Genomic DNA, 13,165 nt, shown 5'->3' with positions numbered 1-13,165 from the left:
AGGCTGAAGTTTAAACTGTTATGAAGCATTCTCTACTCTGCTTCCGAGATCCTCTGTGATTTAAAGAGCTGACATTTACTGTGTGCAGGCCTATTATTCAGAATGACTGTTTGTGTATAGACAATATTTTAAAATGTCTTGCCGTAGATGAAAAATTCTTAAGTCAGAAAAAAACAGTTTAAATAGGTAACACTCTCCCAGTTTCAATGGCTATAAGTCGCACTGCCTTGCCATAGGAAAGGAAGCCCGTATGCACCATTCTCCCTCTGCCATCATAGCAAACAGGAGAACTGGCTTTGAACCCACAGACTCATTGCAAATATGAGAGTTAAATGAAAGAATGATGTAAGAGCTTTCCCATCTCAGAACAGAGCAGATGCAACAGTCCAGTCCAGCTGCTGACACTGACAATAGCTGAGAGTGAGAGATTCCATTTTTATACATTTTAACCTCCTTCAGCTATGTAATGTAAAAATGTTATTAATGTTGGGTGAAATCTTGGCCACACTGAAGTCAATGGCAAAACTCCCACTGACGCCAAAGCGACCAGGATTTCACTCGCCGTCTTTAAATATAATTGTGCAACCATTGTCTAGATTGGCCCCTTGAGATTGCTTTGACCAGTGAGACTAGTTACTTATGCAAACATAAAAGCACCAAAGAATCCTGTGGCACCTTATAGACTAACAGACGTTTTGCAGCATGAGCTTTCGTGGGTGAATGCCCACTTCTTCGGATGCAAGAAGAAGTATTCACCCACGAAAGCTCATGCTGCAAAACGTCTGTTAGTCTATAAGGTGCCACAGGATTCTTTGCTGCTTTTACAGAACCAGACTAACACGGCTACCCCTCTGATACTTATGCAAACATATCCATCTTTATTGTTCTCTTGTGCTCCCCCAAAACACACACACACACTCCACTCCAACGTCCATTTACCTGCTGTGCCTCATGTCATAGTCTTAGACTGTAATCTCCCTGGAGACAGGAATTGTCATTTGTATGGAGCCTAGCACAAAGGGGCCTGGATTCCTGCTGCAGTATAACTAATAAATAGTAATATTAACCAGAATTAAAGAAAACACGTAGGGCTTGCTTACAACACAAAGCAGCAAGCAGAGGTGTAGCTCTGCCCCACACAAGCCTGCCATGTACTAAGTGTCTGTGTAGACCCTGCTGACGTACCCTAACATGACCTACTCCTGTATCAGAGCAGGACATATGACTCACAGGAACTGCTAGTGCAGAGCAGCAGAGTCCACACAGACACTTAGGGTATGTCTACACGGCCGTGTAAGCCCATGCTCAAGCCTAACCACCCCTGTATCTACACTGTAATTGCACTAACCCAAGGCTGGGACCCAGGGTTAGAAAATAAGACTGAGAATATATTATTGCCCTTATATAAATCCATGGTACGCCCACATCTCGAATACTGTGTACAGATGTGGTCTCCTCACCTCAAAAAAGATATTCTAGCACTAGAAAAGGTTCAGAAAAGGGCAACTAAAATGATTAGGGGTTTAGAGAGGGTCCCATGTGAGGAAAGATTAAAGAGGCTTGGATTCTTCAGCTTGGAAAAGAGGAGACTAAGGGGGGATATGATAGAGGTATATAAAATCATGAGTGATGTAGAGAAAGTGGATAAGGAAAAGTTATTTACTTATTCCCATAATACAAGAACTAGGGGTCACCAAATGAAATTAATAGGCAGCAGGTTTAAAATAAATAAAAGGAAGTTCTTCTTCACGCAGCGCACAGTCAACTTGTGTAACTCCTTACCTGAGGAGGTTGTGAAGGCTAGGACTATAACAGTGTTTAAAAGAGAACGGGATAAATTCATGGTGGTGAAGTCCATAAATGGCTATTAGCCAGGATGGGTAAGGAATGGTGTCCCTAGCCTCTGTTTGTCAGAGGATGGAGCTGGATGGCAGGAGAAAGATCACTTGATCATTGCCTGTTAGGTTCACTCCCTCTGGGGCACCTGGCATTGGCAACTGTCAGTAGACAGATACTGGGCTAGATGGACCTTTGGTCTGACCCGGTACGGCCGTTCTTATGTTCTTATATAACTCTTCAGGCCGGTAGGATCTGAGCTCGAGTCAAGCTGGGACACAGGCCCTGAGCCCTATTGCCTACAGCCAGAAGTATCCCACAATTCCATGGGACAACTTGCTTAGTCCTCTCTATCCCAACAATCTGCAATTCACTTTCTTGAAAATGGAAGCCACGACACCCCCCACCCCGGTGAATGGCAGCAGCTCAGGTCAGTGTTAACCCTTCTCTTCTGATCACCAATCTGCAAGCACACTATCAGAGAGCCTCCTGGGTTTGCAATGGAGAGGGAACTGATCAAGCCTTTTGCAAAGTGAGCTGCTTCATGGACATGGGAGCACAGCCAGATTTTGGTGAATCTCTGGTGCAAGGCCAGTACACGGTGGATTTCTGCAAAAGCACTAGGAATGACCATGCATACCATCAGCTAACTAAAAAGCTGGCAGCTCTGCAGATTTTTCCAGACAGGTGATCAGTGCAGGGAGCAAATTAAGAGGCTGAAGAGCAAGTACTGGAAGACCAGGGACAAGAACCGCAACTTGCCAACAGCATGCTCATTTTATGCTGACTTTGACCAGGTTCTGGTCCTGATGACCTGGTCAGCAGAGATGGTGCCCTGCTGGCTCCTGAATGCAGCATGGGGACTGATGAGAGCTAGCCGCAGGCTCCCAGTGAGGAGCATGAAGTGACTCTTTTAATGAAACCAGTGCCAGAGCAGGCTGTGGATCAGGATCAACAGCAAATTCTCGGTTCCTAATTGGAAGAGCTGTTTGATTGCCTTCCCCCCAATGAACAGCCCACAGCTGAGGCTGCAGAGAACCCATTAGAGACAGAAGCCACCCCAGAGCCCGGTAAGTGTATGACTCAAATTTAAGGTTTATTATTACAGTAATAGGAGGGATTTCTGCTGTAAGAAGCAATGCAAAAACGATAAGCCCCAGGTACCAGCATTTGGCCACTAATGACAGACTGTATCACAGCGCCTAGGCATTCCTTCCTCCCCGTCTCCCCTACCATGTGGACTTGGAATTGCAAAAGTTCATTAACAGCTATAAAGGTTATTTTAATTGTTACGTCACGTGTTCGCTAAGGTCAGTCTTATTTTCCTTTCAGTAAGAAGAAATTTGCCACTCTGCAATCACTCCTCCAGTGTCTATGGAGATGCCTGTAAACGGTGAACTGAGTGTACGTGTTTGGGAAGTGGTATTCTATTTCCATATCTAGTCCATGTCAGTTAGAAGTAATCCATGCACTCTGCAGGCCACAAAATCATTTTTCCAAAGTACGAGCGGGGTTTTTCCCATTTTTCCCCAGAGCTGTGCTGGGCACGGAATGGAATAAAGCTGCAGATTTTAGCGTGTTTGTGTGCAGCAACAATAGGTGGTAAGCCATGAGTGAGCTAACAGCATCATGCTCATTCCCTCATGGATTCTGACCCAATCCTGGCTGCTGAGAGCTGCAAAATTTTCCTGAAGCAGAAACTCCAGATAGGTAGTCACATTGCAGGAAAGAGCATATTTCCCAGGCCCCCAAGATAGCTGACTAGACCACTCCATGCACCAATGTGCTGTTCCATCACTATACATTTGAATACTTCAGCTGCATACAATGCAGATTTCTCTCCAGCAGCTTGGAATAATATCTGCCTCTGTGAATAGGTCATCGCAAGTATAGTTATGTCTTCCCAAATAGGAAAGGCCTGAAATGACAGAAAAAGCCTTTTGCAGCAAGGGTGCTACACACATCTGCCCCCCACCAACATCTGGCAGTTAGATATGAATTTTTTTTTAAACAGAAAAAAGTGTATAATTTTAAATTTACCGTTATCTCTGCATTTCTGTCACTGTGATTAACAAGGCAGTGTCCAAAGACAGTCTGAGGCCTGAAGATCAGAATATGTGCTGGTTCACTGTAGAAACGTTATGTTTTATGTGCTTGAGATTTCACGGTAATTAATTCTGTGCTTCTCCCCTGAGCTTGTTTAGACAATAACCCTCTGTTTCTTGCCCTGTTTCAGGACCCTCAACCTGTACTGCCTGCTATTTTTTAGGAACATGATCCCTGGCCCCATGTACCTTCACAGACCATTCCAAAAGGTCGACGTTCTCGAAATGGCAGACCAGCAGGTACAGTACCGGAAGAAGAGTGGCAAAAGACTGGAACAAGGTCATGCTAACAGGCAGAAAGAAAGGCTGTGGCTCACCACCCAGCTGGAGGACAGGGTTTCAGCGGGCGAACAGGCACTTGCAAAGCAGTTCCTGGTACATGAACAGCGGCTAAGAGGGGAGGACAGAGCCCAACAGAGATAAATGTTTCAGCAACTCCTGTCCATTGTGGCTACAAGAGCACTGGCTCCTGCTGCCTCCTCCACACCACAGCAAGATCACCCTGCAATGTACCCTCAGTGCAGCAGTAATTTGGACGTCTCCATGTTGGGGCAGCCCATGCATTCAAGACTCATGAGTGGCTGGGCAGGGAACCTTCCTTCTTCCACCCCTCCCCAGTGGAAATCTCCACACATACACCCCCACTCCTCCACTGCCAAGTGTGGGGGAAAATGTGTAGATGGGAAAGGAGAACTTGGGCCAGGTGCCAGATAGTGGTTTGGGGATTGTGTCGGGTATTAACTGTTTCCTGACCTTTTGTGTATGTGTGTGTGGTTTTGTAATGGCAGCTGGCCTGCCCAAGACTGTCTGAGTGTTTTACTATTTTAAGACCTGTTTACAAATAAAGCATGTTATGTTTTCAGTAAATGTTATTGCTATCACTGTATCATATCATACAATCAGGATTTGAGTTAATAAAGCTAAAACATGTTCAGGAGCAATAGACTCATAGACTCATAGGCTTGAAGGTCAGAAGGGACCATTATGATCATCTAGTCTGACCTCCTGCACAATGCAGGCCACAGAATCTCACCCACCCACTCCTGTAACAAACCCCTAACCTATGTCTGACTTACTGAAGTCTTCAAATCGTGGTTTAAAGACCTCAAGGTGCAGAGAATCCTTCAGCAAGTGACCTGTGCCCCACGCTGCAGAGGAAGGCGAAAAATGAGTACACAAATAGTATTCCTCTAGTTAGCTATGTACAGCAATGAACATTTCAATAAATTCCATCTGTACACCCACCCATTCATCCTGTCATTCAGACTTACATTGCATGGCAATCAAGGCCACACCTCTCCAATGCACTGCCTCCCCCACAAAAAAATCAGCCACTTTCCCCCCAGAAGCACATTTGTATGGGTGCTATTCCCCCTCTTCCATTGGGCCATGCAAGTCCACAATGTGAGAACACAAATCACCCCTGACTTCTGCTGCTCAGACGCAACCAGCTCCAGCAGTGGTAGCTGGACTATCTGGCTGAGGGTACCAATCCAGTGTCCCCTCACTATCATAGGGCCATCTTGGGGGGAATGGCTCACCTCTGGCTTCACAAAGGTTGTGAAGAGCACAGCAAGCCAAAGTAGTGCAGACAGCACTGATGACACTGGCATCCAAATGGGTTTGTAGACACCTCCAATGTGATTTTAATCTGCCAAAAGCACATTCAACAACTGTTCTACACCTGCTTAGGGTGTAATTAAACCTTTCTTGCCAGGGCCTCTGAAATCAGGGCACAGTTTCATAAACAAAGGCAAAGGTGGTATGCAGGGTCCCCCGGAATAACAGTGGGTATAGTAACACATTTATGTCAATGTCATTTGGTGGGAATAGTGTCCCAGCCTGTCCATGAATATAGACTCCCAAGTGGTGAAAAACTGGCATTGTGGACTTTTCCTGTGCAGCCCACAATGACATTCATAAATCTCCCTCTGTGGCCCACTAGTGCCTGCATAACTGGGAGCAGTACCCTATGCGGTTCATGTACACGTGTGCTCCTTGAGTAGGGCAAGCAATGGGCCCATGAGTCCCATCCATAACCCCGGCACAGTTAGGATAACCCATTCTCCCAAAGCCAGCAATTGCCACTGGAATAACTTTAATGTCCACCACCTTCTCCCTATTCAGGAGTGCACTTAAGCACATGCTTAATAGCTCATTGACTTAATGGGACGTAAGCATGTGCTTAAGTACTGACCAGAATAGAGGAGTATAATTGAATGCTTTTGTCTTTTGGTGTCCAACTTTAAACACCCATGACCAGATTTTTAGAGGTACTGAACATTAGCTGCTGGCACTGATTTATGTTGAAGCAAGATTGCTAGCTCTTCTGCAAATCAGATCACAAGTATCTTAAGTCAGAAAAGGTGAGCCCTAATTTTGGTCAAACAATAGCTCAGTTTTGGAACTCTATCACAAGTGCATCCAGATTCTGAGATACACTCTTTGAAGAGTGTAGACATCCAGAAGGATCAACATTACAATTCACAGCCTGCTGGCAACCCTCCTAAAGCTTACATTATTCCAGATTTTACACAGTGGAGATATGAAGTCAAAATCAAAACCACGGGCTACAGTTTTGTAAAGAGCACTAGGACAAAATTCCAAATAATGACGAAGAAGACAAATTGTTATTCTGAATATTTTTTTCAGTTAATTTGTTAAAATGGCTATTTAATAATCAATAGCTGATCAATAAATATTTCAGCTAACACCTATGAAAATCAGCAAAAAGCAGGCAAATGTTAAAAGATTTATCTTCACGTCTGAGAATTTCAAATTAGAAATGGAAAACTATGTCTTTCTTTCCTCCATAAATCATACACATTCTGATATACAATATTTTAAACACTTCATATGAAATATTAGCAGTTCAAAACAGATTTAGCAGGTTTTAGGGATTTCCATTGAACAGATAATTTATGAGAACTTCTGGTTTTCTTTGCTTCATTATAAGGGTAGAATGGAATATAATACTATTTGTGGATCACAAAACAGTGAATTATCCAAACTTTGGCAACCATTGCCATAAAATGCACAGCCCTCAATCATCTGGTTTAAAAGACTTTCCTAATTGCAGAGTGTGCATCTTAGCTATTTTTCCAGTTATGCCAAATTTATTTAAAACATAATATTACATGCATAATTTATACTTTTTATTAATTTCTTCAAAGGCATCATTTTTTTAAAGAAAAAAAGTGCAGTTATAGGTAGCTCTTCTAGCAAATGCCGCTTTTTTAAAAATAGAAAAGTAAGTTTGACTTAAAAATGAAAAGCTGAATCTCAAATAATCTAGGAACCTAATGCTGGAATCTCTTTTCCCCAGCTATGCACAAGTAACTCTCTTAAATCAGAGTTATACTCATATTATGAAAGGGAGACTATTCCTTGTGCCAGACTACCATGGTTTTGATCAGCAGAAGTACTCAAGCTAGCTTACCATCAATGTGAGAGAGAGGGATCTTCCAGCAGAATGATCTCCATGCAGGGGCCCTCATCTTTGGAAACTACTTCTCATGACAGTCCTAAGTAGTTCAGGTGTGTTGACCTTCAGGGTGTGTTGCAAGGCTTATCTATTCCTTAAGCTTTTGGGGGAAGATGTGGCAAGATGGGGATTGATTTTTGTGAGATAAGGGAGTTTTCTTGGGCTTGTCTTTGAAGGGGCTGCTGGTGTATTAGATGTTAGGTTTATTTGCTATTTGATTAACTGTTTCTTTTAATCTATCACAAATGCTCCTACAATGTGAGATAGGAACTTTTCCCTATGCATTACGTATTGAAATAAATTAATAAAAAATCATTAAATTGGTAGTTTATCACTGGGAGTTCAGGTCCAGATCCAAACACTCCTGTTCATTTCAGTGGGTATTTGATTATGCTCTAAATCTCTCTCTTAGTGAAGTCAATGTCAAAACTTCTAATTACATCATTGGGGCCAGGACTTAGCCTTGCAGTAAGCAGGGATGTGTCATCAGAAGTTGAATAAAATGAAATTCAAGGAATGTATATTTGGTAGAAGTAGGTGAAAATCTGAAGTGTGCAGATAGACAAAAATCTGAAATCAACTGTCTGCAGCTGTTAAAAATGAGCTGGTGTCATGTTGGTAACCCTTTAAAATAATGGCCTAATCATTATTAATTCCTTCGATATTTAATGTAATAACATTAATCATGATGAACTCATTTGGTATTAATGTGAATGTCAGACATACTTCTTCACATACATGCACATCATTTTGGGATTAGAACTTCACTATATAATTTTTTTTCATCTCCTTCAAAAAGTGCTGAGAGCAGTTGTTTCGTGACATTGACAGAACTATAGACAAGTTTGTTCATAAACTGATCACACTTACCACTTATACATGGCCATACCGTACAGTTGCAAAGCCTAGTACGGTACATACATTAACTCATCAATCTTCAGAGGTAGGTGATTACAGCACATTTCACAGATAGGGTGACTGAAGGAAAAGTACTCTGGCACTGGCAAAGATGATTAAAGCTCAGGGGCTTGCTGCTCCCAACTCCCAAATTCACTGTGCCAGATCCTGCTGGCAACTGTTATGGGCCAGATTCACAGCTGGAGTAAACTGGTGTCATTCCATTGAAGCTTATTTATACCAACTGAGAATCTGGACCTCTACTCAGCTGCCGTTATTCAAGGATCACTAGCGAATGATAATTTGTGACTATCAGATAAAGAAGTAAGGCCTGAAGATGTCACATGAACACTAAAACCACCTCAAGCATAGACTAAGTATTTTCTACTGTATCTACTTAGCAAGACACAGACAATGTTCCCGCACTTCCTCTTACCTCTCAGAGAAATACATTAAGAGAGTAGCATCAATTACCTGAATATGGAGGGGCTTTCCAGTCAGTGGAGGGTGGTGATGTCTGAGAGTGGGTAGGCAAAGTTGACACCTAAGGGTGAACGGAGCATGAATTTACATTAGCAAATAAATATAAGAAATCTGAATCAAAGAAATGTAGGCAATATCTCCCCAGTTTCCGGTGATTATATATGCCATTGGACTAATCACAGAACTTGTTAACAGTATTTTAATTATTACAGTGTAATTCATAAGAATGTATTGTCACAGACAGAACTTCCCATTCATATATGTACTCTATTGTCTGACTTTCATTTCTGACTAGCTTGGCATCTTGTTAGTTAAGTCATTCTTTTAAAGCACAATATCCATTTAGCTCCTATCCTCTGAACTTTATTCATTCATTATTAACAGTGAAAGCCAAAGTGCATGAGAGAAGTTCAGTCCTATCGGCATTTCGGATGAAAGTAATGTCTCGGTATATTAGTGGTACACACAGCACTATCATACATAAAATGCTGCCCAGTCCTTCAACAAAGCAGCCGTATCCCAGAGTCTAATAGGATCACTTACTTCAATGTGAAACCACCTTCTTTGAAATATTTGTTTAGATTTCATAAACATATGAAGGTTCTCAAACTCAAACAAAACCTCTAGCCTTCAGCCCAAGCTCTGACTCTAAAGAGCTTTCTGTTCAATAAATCAGTGCCTGAATCCAGGATTTTTTTTCTAGTTTCCCTTTTTTGATAAAAATAAACGTCATCTGGTTTTGACTGTAGATAATGAATCATATTAAGCATTTTAAAAGCACTATTCTCTTTTTGAGACCTAATTTCAGACCTATTAACACTTTAATGTGAAACAGAAGCACATCATTTCATTAGAAAAAAATAAGGCCCTTCTTGTACCATATGTTGTTTCTGCCTTTACAAAAAATGCTTTTGAAATCCTAGATTGAGCAGCATCAGAGCAAAATGTACATTTGGCACAAAGACACTGCATAGGTGAACGAACCTTACATGAGGGGGATTAACTATTTATTTCATGCAATATTAGTTTTTTGGCAAGCCCTCTTTCACGTTCCTTGTGATAATAAATGACCCAGCTTTAAAAATTAACTATTGCAAATCCTTTCGGTAAAAAATGTGAAATGTTAATACACCATCTCTGCAGAGTTGCCTTTGATTGCACGAAGAACAAACAGCCACTTCTTAGAACCGATTCAGCAAATTATGTATTTATTAAATAGGTAAAACAAAATCGTAGCTGTCCCTTTTCAATATTTAAATTTTAAAAAATGATAATGTCTTTAAAATACACAGAACATGAATGAGGGGCTGGTGTGATAGGAGAGAACCTTATTGCACATAATTAACAGATACAGAATGTCTGGTTACTAGTAATTTCCTTCTAGCTGAGTAAGGAAATAATTTAATCATGTTGATCAAATTAATCCCATGAGCTCAGTGTAACATTCTGCTTTTTTTAAAAAAATCTGCATTAACTGATAAGAAATCATGGTGAAATCATGGTTCCCAACCTTGTTTAGGTATCCCTAATAACATTCAAAAAACTGGTGTGACTATAGTAAATGGCTTTATCTGGCATTTCAGCAGCACTATTGCAAATTGCTGGCATTCATTAAAAAAACATGTTCCTTATTTAAAACAGAAACAAAATAAAATCAAGGCAAACTCCATGTTTAACTTCATTACAAGTAGGTAGGTATTCTTATAAAGCCACGTAAGAAATGTAAGCCACATAATCCTTAAATTGTCTAATGTTATATAGCTAACTGTACATTATCATGATTTACCCCAAAATCCCGAGGTGCAACATCAGAAATATGCAGGTAAAGATTTTCTTTTTTTCTAAGCTATGATTTTATTTGGTAATATATCATTTGCCTTGTCAGTCTTGGGTTTCACAGTAAAATCTTTTAAGGGATTTTTCTATTGTTCTCCTTGAACTACTTAGAAAAAGCACTGAACTACCTTCTGTGCTAGCTCAGGTAGTTTCCAGGTAATGAGGTGATATAATTTAACACTTACCATAATACACTTTATCCATCTATTGTTTGCTAAATAATTCCTGCAATAACACTTTTATTCTTTCCATAATTCTTTAGGGTAATTCTGCAGGAATAATATTTTTACGGCAGTGATTGATGTCAGATTCTGCAGCATGAACAGGCCCCATGAACACAGGTTATTGATAAGCATAAAAAAAGCAGCATGAAAAGAATATCAGGGATCAAAGGGTTAATATCACTTTATGAGGTTGTAAAAATCTACCTCAAGATTCTTGTGTTAGCAATATTCTTCGTGTAAGATGTATGTTATTAAAACAAGTAGCAGCATCTGAATTAAAGTGACAGTATGATGGATGACTACTGAAGTGGAATCGGAGTCGTTTGCAGCATTTTGGGCTAGATGTGGGAATTCTGCCTCAGAGGGAGGGAGCTTGGCAGACGCATTGATTCTAGGCTGACGCATGTTCATAAATATGCCCCCAGAGAGGTGTGGCCTAGCAGAATTTACAAAATTATGTTCATGAATTATTTAACATTTATTTATGGATGCTATATTTAAACAGCATTTGCAGAGGTGAATGGGCCAGAGCATATATAGTGATCTTTAGATAATGCAAATTCTGCACAAGGCAGAGAGATTGTGCATACTGCATAGAGATGCTAAGTCCATCAGAACTAGATAAGTAATGTGTCAGTGCTGTGGCTTAATACACTACAGATCTGCTACACTTAAGGGACTGCAGCTAATTCCAGGAAATACCTGACAAGTTGGCAATTTTAGCCTCTGCAAAAGTAATCTTCTAAGCACTTGGCATAGGTTGTTATAGGTGGTGATGAAGATCCTCTCTTCAATATACCAACTCAAAACTTAAGGTTACTGAGCACATCATTACAATACATGCAAAAGACTATGGATCAGATCTTCTGCTGTTGTAAATCAGCACGGCTCCTTTGCTATCAATGGAGCTATGCTGATTTACACAAGCTGGGAATCTGGCCCTATGTTATTGCAACACCAAGAGGGCACAATTAAGCACTCAAAAGGCAGGGAATGCAAACGTTAAGCTGTCACATGAAGCCCTAACCTTGTCCCTAGTGTTTGTGTATCTTATCACACATTATTTTATGATATCGTCACATTATTTCACATTCAATTAATACAACAAATGGCAGTACATTTGTCTCTACTAGATATGCATAAATAGCAACTTACATTAATCTGTGCATGTACAGCAAACCAAGTACGTGACGATCACCGAGCAGATGAACTACACAAAATGAACCATAGTTAAACCAAATATCAAAGGCGAAGTACAGTATAACAAAACAGGGTATCACTGTAAAGCAGTTTATCTCGATGAAGAAGGGTTTACAACTGAAGAACATGGAATCTTTCAATTACTACATTTCTCTCTGTTGTGCTTCATTAATACAGTCCACTGTGAGTACAGCGCTGTGTCGGGCCACTACATTTCTTGCTCTGGAAAAGACAGATTTTTTAATTTCAGACTACAGAGCAATACTGATGATAATAATAATAATACCTCGTTCTTATGCAGACAGCTTAGTTTCACTTGTGAAGTTGGAAGCATCTTTTTGCTTTTCAGATCCCTAGAGGCTGGCCTGTGACTAGCCACAGCCCTGAGCAAGGGAAGGAGCATAAGATTCACACCCCAAGAGCAGCCCCAGGCGGCAATGTGATCAAAGGTTTCAGAGGGGTAGCCGTATTAGTCTGTATACTCTCCTCTGAGTTACAGCCTTGCCTGCTTTCTCCTTGCTCTGGAGAGAAAGTGGTTTTCAGCAGGTATATATCAGCAAGAAATGATGACACCCCTCACATCAGTTAAGCTGTCCTGATCAGTGAGTGAGGGGTGGGACCCACCAATGTCTGCTCCCAAATCCTCCTTGCCTACCTGCTCCAGGGAGGGAGGAAGCAGATGAGAAGTCCCATTTATTCCTGTGTGCTCAGGCACCAGGATTTATTAGCATAAGTAGGGGCACAAAGGAGGCTTCTTATTGCCATATATCAGGGTTGGCCAAACTGTGGCTTGCGAGCCACATGTGGCTCTTTTACCATTAAAGTGCAGTTCACAGAGCCCCCCTATATCTCCCCCCCCATTCTCCACCTACCACCTGGAGGCGGGGGGAGCTCAGAACCTCTGCCTTGCAGCGGGATAGTGCAGTAGGGACTTCTGCCTAGCGGGGAGGGGAGTCTTGGGGCTTCTGCCCTGCAGGGCGCACCTGCCAGGGCTTGGGGCTTCAGCAGGAGCAGGGCTGAAGGCCCAACCCCTGGTTCCCCAGCAGGTGTGCCTTAGCTGTTGAACTTCTAAAGATTGTATGTGGCTCGGAGGGTGGCCA

The 13,165-nt window shown here is 41.5% G+C and overlaps 1 long non-coding RNA gene across 1 annotated transcript in view; it reads right to left on the bottom strand.

Moving 5' to 3' along the window:
- The window catches only part of LOC123367027, a 113,983-nt gene extending 101,826 nt beyond the window's left edge, over positions 1-12,157 (bottom strand). Inside the window, exons 1-2 of the long non-coding RNA XR_006578268.1 lie at positions 12,021-12,157; positions 8,797-8,866 (exon numbers count right to left, since the gene is read on the bottom strand). This is a non-coding gene — a long non-coding RNA (uncharacterized LOC123367027). The remainder of the gene's footprint in view (positions 1-8,796; positions 8,867-12,020) is intronic.
- Positions 12,158-13,165: the final 1,008 nt, after the last annotated feature.

Source organism: Mauremys mutica, chromosome 3 (assembly GCF_020497125.1).
Source record: "Mauremys mutica isolate MM-2020 ecotype Southern chromosome 3, ASM2049712v1, whole genome shotgun sequence".
NCBI classification, from domain to species: domain Eukaryota; kingdom Metazoa; phylum Chordata; order Testudines; family Geoemydidae; genus Mauremys; species Mauremys mutica.
This window is presented reverse-complemented; position numbering and strand designations above follow the sequence as displayed.